Genomic DNA, 8,374 nt, shown 5'->3' with positions numbered 1-8,374 from the left:
ATATGAATTTATGATTAGGTGCATTTTTTTTAATGCTTTGGTGAATCATGTTTCTAGTTAGAAAGCTAATGCTTATTAACGAAATTCAAGTCATTCATACCGTTTATCGCGATCCTTCGGGCATCGAGTTCAATGTTATTTTATTGGATTGAAGGAAGGAGCGTTCACTTTAGAGCTTGAACATTGAGCCAGAAAACAGTGCTGGGAATTTTTTTGTCCAAGATTTCGGCGTCGTTGCCACATATTTCATTTTAAGAGGGATCAGATGTCGCTTCTCTTATATGAAGGTTCACTACTCTCCAAGCTTAATTTTGAGTTTGTGTGCTTGTATTCCACGTCTAACTTATTTTTGAGTTAAACATCGAGAGCGTGTAGAAAAAAATTATTGTGTGATGAAAAATTTATAACCGTGAACGAAAGACGACTCGATCAAAACAAACACAAGAGGAACTTTTGTCGTGTCACCAACCGGTCGTTTTCGTAAATAGCTCGCGTAGTCAAAAAGCCGCTTGGAAAAATACCCCGAATACAGAAGGTAAGCCGCATCGTGATACCGGATCCATCCACTCTTTCAATTCCAGAACTACCGTTCACTTCGGTTTCAAACTCCACCGTCATCCATCTACCGTACCGTACGACGTACTGCAAATCGATATCTTTGCTTCGAACCATTTCCCCAAGATCCCTCTAAAATGCGCATACTAAACAAGAAAGTTCCAGTACAGTTAGTTACTGCAAACGTTCAGCTTTCCGAGACCCAACCATGGTTCCCAGAAAACGTAGGTTTGTTTATGTTCACTTAGTGCAATGATATTCAACTAACATTTTTCCGTCTCATCTTAGCACAACAATAACTTGTCATACTGGAGGAGCGAAGAGTAATCACAATAGCTGGAAGTGCGCTCTTCGTGCATTCAGGTGATGTGGGCGTTTGTGAATTCTAAAGTGTGATCTCACAGGATGTCTAGAAAATGATGGATCATTTAGCCATCATTTAACCGTGCAAACAGATGAATTAAAATGGACTTGATCGTTAGTTTGGACTGTCCCCTACAGGATCTGCTGAAGGTCAGTGCTTGCTGCTTCTTCTGGGCAAAATGGACTGGTAAGAGGCGGAGAAGATGCAGGAAAAAAGATATAACGGAATTTGAAAGTCGGCGCTGGAGGAATGATCCCGTTATTGTCTCGTAGTTACAGCGAATCGCAGCCGGCTAATCAATCGCCAATTCAGGTGAGTAATTTGTTTTAAGTGAAAACAAGTTTTGATTTATGTAGGTACATATTTTCCTATTGTGAAAATTGGAAACAAACTAGCCTTTTTGCCTGATTTAAGCCTATTCTGGTTCTCTATCGTACATACGATTTGCATTTTAAAATTTAGAAGATATTCATGATAAATTTAAAATAAGTTTAAGAAAATAGACTAAAAACAGTATTTTGAAATAAAGAGCTGCTTTTTCTGCAAACAAATAAAACATATTTCGTAAAACCATATTTCATAGCTAGTGTGTATAGGCCATTTATTGAATTTGGAATTTTTTCAAATGGTCATACAATTTGCGCCGGAGGGTTTCAGATTTTCCTCATTAAAGATAAGTTAAAGTGTTTTATAAAAAAAAGTTTTTGCAGATGTTTTAGATTTCACGTTTTGTTTTTTTTTAAATTCATTTGAGTTTTTATAGAATAATGGTTTTATAGGAAAAAAGGTTTTTCAATCATTTATTATATAAATAGAGCTTATCATCGGAATTTGGAGCCTAATCGGGATTCCGCATGGTTTAAATTCGAAATATCATTGAATTACCATAAAAGGACTTCATTTTTTATCATGCATTTTCAGAAGAATTCGAACTTGAAAAAGCTAATCACATTGTATGATCGTCTTTATTAAGAGCTTTCAATTTCTTTTTGCATAATCAGGGCTGGTAGCGAGTCACTTTTTAGTGACTTGGTCACTTTTTTTGGGTCAGTCACTAAAAAGTCACTTTTTTCATCATTTGGTCACTAAAGTCACTATTTTCTGAAAAATGGTCACTTTTATCACCAAAAGTCACTTTTTTCACCGATAATAAACCAATGAAAGAGTAATTTGAATTGCGCGTGTGAATATAGACGGTAGTAACGGTAAATTACTTGATCAGTCAGTTAGAAATTTTTTTCGCCTCCGGCGGAATTTCGGCATGAATCACCCTTGGCTTGAGAAATTTCGATCTACGACATTATTTGACGTTCGTGAATTGAAACTAACTTTGATTGTAGATTCTAGTTTTTAGTTCAATCAACCTTTTGTATTGGAACTCAAAACTTGATATACCAAAACCCTATCTCGTCTTTAGTTAGAATGGGTTTTTATTAAGAAGTGTAACTAAGATTGAGATTGAAACGAACCATTTTTTTTATGAAAAAAAAATCTTTTATGTCATAACAAATGTTATGATGATATGAAATTTTCTTAAAAAAAAACAATTTCAGACTCAATTTTGTTTCGTGTTTTTTGTTCTTCTAAATACTTAAAAAGGGTTGTAAAAATTTACACAAGGTCACAAAAATTACATTTTTTTAGGTGCAATGAATTTAAACGGTAATTTCAACTAATTTGGGTTCCCCGAATCTAAATATGTATGCAATATTTCTATCAGCTTTTATACTATTATTATTTATTTCGTCTATGGTTTAATTACCGTACAGACTGATGACTTAAAAACTTGGAAATTCTTCTTAAGCCTATTTTAAAACGACGTTTGCACATATTAAAAATAAACAAATTATACACTAAATCAAAAAGTTCACAACACTTGTCGATAGGGTGGTTTTGGCCATAGGCAGTACGGTGGTGAGGAATTGAAAGAAACTGACGTTGTCGAAGTGTTCTCGTTGGTACATAAATGTTAACACGTTGTAGAATGTAAGCACAGTCAATACGGTTGGTCAATGTGTCGAATATAAAACCTTGCTGCAGTTCGACGCGCCGCTTTTCGAGTGAGGTTTGACACATCAGAGCACACCTTTCCTCGTACGGTGGGTTTGTTATTGAAATGAAAATAATTTAAAATCTTTAGAGAAGTTTCTGCACTTTCTTTTTACAAAAACTCAAATCAAAAACATATTATTTAGAAATAAAAGTTTTATATGAATTAATGAGAAAAAATAAATAGAATCAAGTTTTTTTTACACTTTCTGTTGTGATGTCAAAAATACTTGTAATGACATTTTTCCATAATCAGTTATCTATCAATTTTACTAGTAATAAACTCTTTATTACCAAAACTAAATGGCCGAATTTGACAAAATTTCTAGTTGAGGACACTATTTACCAAATCAATAATTGAAAAAATAAGCACCAAAATGGTTATGATGAAACATGTTTATTAAAAAACTCTTCCTGAAATGTTTTTAAAAACTAATCTTTTTTATTTCCATACTGTTTTTTCAATTTTTTAAATAAATCTTCCGAATTTTATTGTACAGTTTTTTTTTCAATTTTATAATCAACTTTCCGGATTTTTTTTAATCAAACTTTTTAAATTTTTAAGACATATTTTTAACAATTGTTTCCTTGTTTTTAAATTCTAAATTTTCGTGTTCTTCAACCATAAGCCTTTAACTCCAAATTTTAAATAAAAAAAAACATAATTTCAACCTTTTGTTCTTTCAGGACCCAATATTTTAATCAAAAGAGACAAAATACTCAGAGTTTGTAATTCAAAGCTTAAAAACCTGCGATTGAAACTTTAAAAACTTTTTATTAATATTTTTTTATGAAATCATATTTTTGGATCGATCATGATTTTTAAATTAATCTAAAAAGTTTGAAAAATTGTTCTAAGTAGCAACTTTCAAAATAAATTTTAATACGCAGTGTTAATAACAAAAGTTTTGAACTCATTATTTTTAATTTTTTATCAGTTTTTATCATTCACATAATTACTCATTTTCTAACATTTCTTTGTCAGTGTAGTTGAACATGGAGGATTTTATTTTATTAAAGGTTTTATGTCTGGCTTCTATAACTGACATTTTTAAAATAATTATAAATATATTCTTCTTTTTATAAAATTCAATTAAAACATCAAACATTGAATAAATTCTGTTCAAAATTCATTTCTTATTCAGTAATCGGTAATTTACATTTTAAATCGTGATTATATATTTTTTGTTCAAATTAAAAAATTACAGCGGAATTTCTCACTAAACTTCCAGTTAAAAATGAGGAAAAAAATTCCAAATTTAGATGAATAAAAATTAACAATTATTATCATTTTCCTAACATCTATTCATGCTAAGTTTTGTACAAGATTTGACATTTATTTTTGAATTCAGATATTTTTTAATTTCAAATTTGCTAAGAAATTCTTTTGAAACTAATTTATTTCTTACTTTCTTGACTTATCGAAAATTTGAAACATTCATTGTAATATGTTTCCAAAATTTTGTTTATCAGTCATTTTTTTAGTTTTTGTGTTGAACATGAGTGACAAATGGTGTAAGAAAACCCTTTCCTTTTCAATTGTTTATTTTTGGTATTGTTATTAATTTTATCTAAATTTGAATTTTGAAAACCCTCCCGGAAGGGTCCATCGCACGGGCCTGACTGGTCACATTTTTTGTACTTCAAAGTTATTTTTTCGTTCTTCATAGTCACTATTTGGTCACTTTTTTCGGTCCTCAAAGTCACTATTTGGTCACTTTTTTTCAAATTTTGGTCACTAAAGTCCCTACTATTTCATTGTCAAACCGCTACCAGCCCTGCATAATGCTTACTCACGGAAAGTTATTCAAAAAAAAAAAATGAAAATTGGTTGAAATTTGTGAGATTTTGATTTTTTTACTGTCTCAAAAACGCAAAATTTAAAAAATGTACAAATATACTTAGTTTTTCAAAATACCTAAGCTAAGCTGAAATGAAATATTGAATAAATTCTGAGACCCCCGGCGCCAATCCCTACGATAATTAAAAAAAACCCCTACTCGAACAAACGATTCCGTCCAAAGACAAGTGAAAAACGCCTTCAATTAGGCTTTTCAATCGCGCTCTAAAGTATGAAATTGAATGTTCTATTAGAGTTGATTTTATTTTCTTAATATTAGAATCGAGTTCTTTGCAACAATCGAATTGTTGACATTTAGGCGTTTTCACAACGGATGGCAGACAATTGTATTGAAATCAGAGGCAAATTGAATTTCCAAGCTGAATAACATTTAAATTTCGAATTGTAGGTTTGGAATTTTGGCGTTTTATTGTTCGCTATTTGTTTGAACCATGAATACTTAACTTTTTTGTTGTCGCATATTTAAAGGCGATTTTCATCATATCCCCTCGAGCACATGTCCTGCTATCATGCCCTGAATGTCAAATTTAGTTTCATTTTGTCGGAAAAAAGGGAGCACAGTGTTTGGGTAAATTTGGGTTTCGTTTTCGACTGGAAGAAAGCTCAGTAATGACAAATTTTGCTTTCAATAAAAGCTTGTTAATACCTCGTTTAGGCATCCCTTTGATAATTTTTTTGAAACCATAGCGACGCCAAATTTTGGCAGTAAATTATACCTCAAAGTGGAATCATTGTGCCCTCAAAACTCATTCAGAAACGTTGGCCAAACAAGGCATCATTAAGGTTTCAGTGAAACCTACACTTGGTATAATCGAGGTATCCATATATGAAAATTGAGACCCAAATTTTGGCATTGTACCACCTTTATTCGGGCAAAATGATACCTCAATTTACATTCAAGGCATGATAGTAAAATTAGGTATAGTTTTGCCATAAAAGTTTGCTCGGGTAGAAGCAAATGAGTTATTTTCACTCAAATTGAGAAAATTGCAAGAAAAAATAAAGAAGTGCTAACTCAACAGTAAACTTTTTTTTTTGCTAACGGACGGAAAGTAACAGCCTGTAAATAATGTTCTCACTTAAAAATAATGCTTCCACCTGTAAAGCTACAGTACATGTCATGCTCCTTTTTGTTACAGGACATTTGCTGTAATATCAAATGATTTACCATCAAATTTTCAACCAATCAATTCAAAATTACGAGATTTCGAAATTACAGGTTGAATTATTTTAAAGGTTACCATTTTCAATGACACGTAATTGTCCATATTTTTTTCTGTGTATGTTAGTAACACATTTTTTTGTGTAATAAATTTAAAAACATCATGATTTAAAAGAATTCAAATCATATTCCAATCACACTTAAATCGCTGTCATATGCCTTGTTGTATCAATATTGGCACTGAATTGAAAGTTGAATTCCAAGTTTTGGAGTATGGAATGGAATTTTACTATCGGTAAATAGTTTTCTAAAACAGAAAATGTGAACATAAATGTTATAATTGTAAATTATGGGTCGATATCCCGGTTGATGTTACCCATAGTAAAATCCCAGTCCATACTCCAAAACTTGGAATTCAACTTTCAATTCAGCGCCAATATTGATACAAGAAGGCATATGACAGCGATTTAAGTGTGATTGGAATATGATTTGCATTTTTTTTTTAAATCGTGATGTTTTTAAATTTTTTTACATAAAACATGTGTTACTGTCATATATTGCACTGGCCTCCTTTAAGATAAGCTATTATGCATGCAGAAAAAATCCAAAATATGAGCGCTAATAATCATAGCAGCTTTGCCTACTAGCGACACGTCGCATACGTCGCGACGTTGAAAATAATAACGACGCACCGCAAGTTTCCTAGGAGACCTGGAGCATGCGATTGATGGCCTAAGGAAATGTACAGTTATTAACATAAACAATGTTCGAGTACTACATCGAAATCGCCTACTGGACTGAAAAAAGAAAAAACAAACTTACGAATGACAGAAATCTCGCTAGTAAAAAAACGTCGCTAGTCCTACTGTCGCTATTCGGTTTGGTGCTATACACATAATATGAGTATTAATTTATAAGCGTGTCGAAAAAAGGAAATAAATAAGTGTACTGGTAGCGACATCTCATGGATGTTAGTCCAATTACGAATTGGTTTGAATCTTAGGTTGGTAATCTCACACACGTCTTGAGCTCCAGCCCGAACTCTGTTCTCTGTTGTATAATCTACTTTCCAGATCACTTAGGTAAAATAACTTACACGCAGAAAAAGAAAGGGGATTGATTTCAACAAAACGTTTTGTTATTTTATTTTACATTTTCAATGCAGATTTTTTGATAGCTTTCACAAAAAAATCGGTCGGAAATAATAATAAAATTTTGTAATTTTTACACACTCCTTTTTTATTACATACAAATGAAATTTGGTTTAATTTGAAACCAAAAATCGGATAATTTAAATAAACGTGTAGTAGGTCTGTAAATAAAAAAAAGAAAAAAAAAGATAATAAAAAAAAGAAAAAAATAGATATTGCGGAAATTGCACCTATTTAGACTCCTGTGCAAATAATTTCCACGCAGAAATATTTTCGCACTGACTCACACATAGACAACCAGTGTCAGTTTTTCAAATCAGCCGTTGCTCGCTTCTGATTTTCGAATCACATTTCCAAACGGCACAATCGTTATTGTTTTGGCGAAAATTATTAAGAAATGCGAACCAAAGAGTTTAATAACGAAAATTGACCGATCAACAAATGAAAAGAAACGAACAGAAAACAGAATGCATTCTGTACATTCGGGTACAAGAATGTAAGTGGAACAAATAAATCATGCATTTCGGGCGTTTTACGAATTACTGAAATTAGCCAAAAAATTATGGATTCACTGACAATTTTTACTGACACACCACCCGAATAGAAAAGTACGGTGAAAAAACCATGAATTCCATATTCACAAACCATAAATTATACGGTTTCACTATAATTATTATCGTCCTCGAAACCGTGAATGCACATTGAAATTCATAGTTTTCAACCATACATTTCATCGTTTTGACGAAAATAACCATGAAAAAGGGGTATTTTTATGCAGCGTGACCATGAAAAAAAATGGCGATTTTCCATACATTGGGAAGTCCAAAAATATTAAGTTCATGGTTAAAACAGCTTCCAGTTTTTCATGGTAAAATCATGAAAATCAGATAATTTACATTGTTTTCTCGAAGATGGAAATCAAGGTTATTCAATGGTATGTAAGCATTGTTTTTACTGTACAATTTCATGGTTTACCATGAAAATTTCATACTGGGATGGATTGGGAAATTTTGCTAAAGCTATCACTCGTCTCAAGGAATGTTATTCATGATTAGTCGTGCTTTTAAAAACTTGGTTACGTTTATTACAAAGCACGATCAATCAGGAATAATATTCCTTGAAACAAGGAATAACTTAAACAAACATGTTAATTTTGATTCAATAATTGTGAGTCACTTGTTCATAAAAAAATTCTAAATAATACATAATATTGATGTTATAAAAATTTTCAC

General features: G+C 31.6%; 1 long non-coding RNA gene across 1 annotated transcript; it reads left to right on the top strand.

Moving 5' to 3' along the window:
- Positions 1-598: 598 nt before the first annotated feature.
- LOC129738716 (uncharacterized) lies at positions 599-1,502 on the top strand. The gene is made up of 3 exons (XR_008735614.1): positions 599-783; positions 844-1,231; positions 1,382-1,502. It is a non-coding gene; the product is annotated as an uncharacterized LOC129738716 (long non-coding RNA).
- The last annotated feature ends 6,872 nt before the right edge of the window (positions 1,503-8,374 follow it).

This window comes from Uranotaenia lowii, chromosome 1 (genome assembly GCF_029784155.1).
Source record: "Uranotaenia lowii strain MFRU-FL chromosome 1, ASM2978415v1, whole genome shotgun sequence".
NCBI lineage: Eukaryota > Metazoa > Arthropoda > Insecta > Diptera > Culicidae > Uranotaenia > Uranotaenia lowii.
The sequence above is the reverse complement of the archived record's forward strand: the minus strand, read 5'-3'. Positions and strand labels throughout refer to the sequence as shown.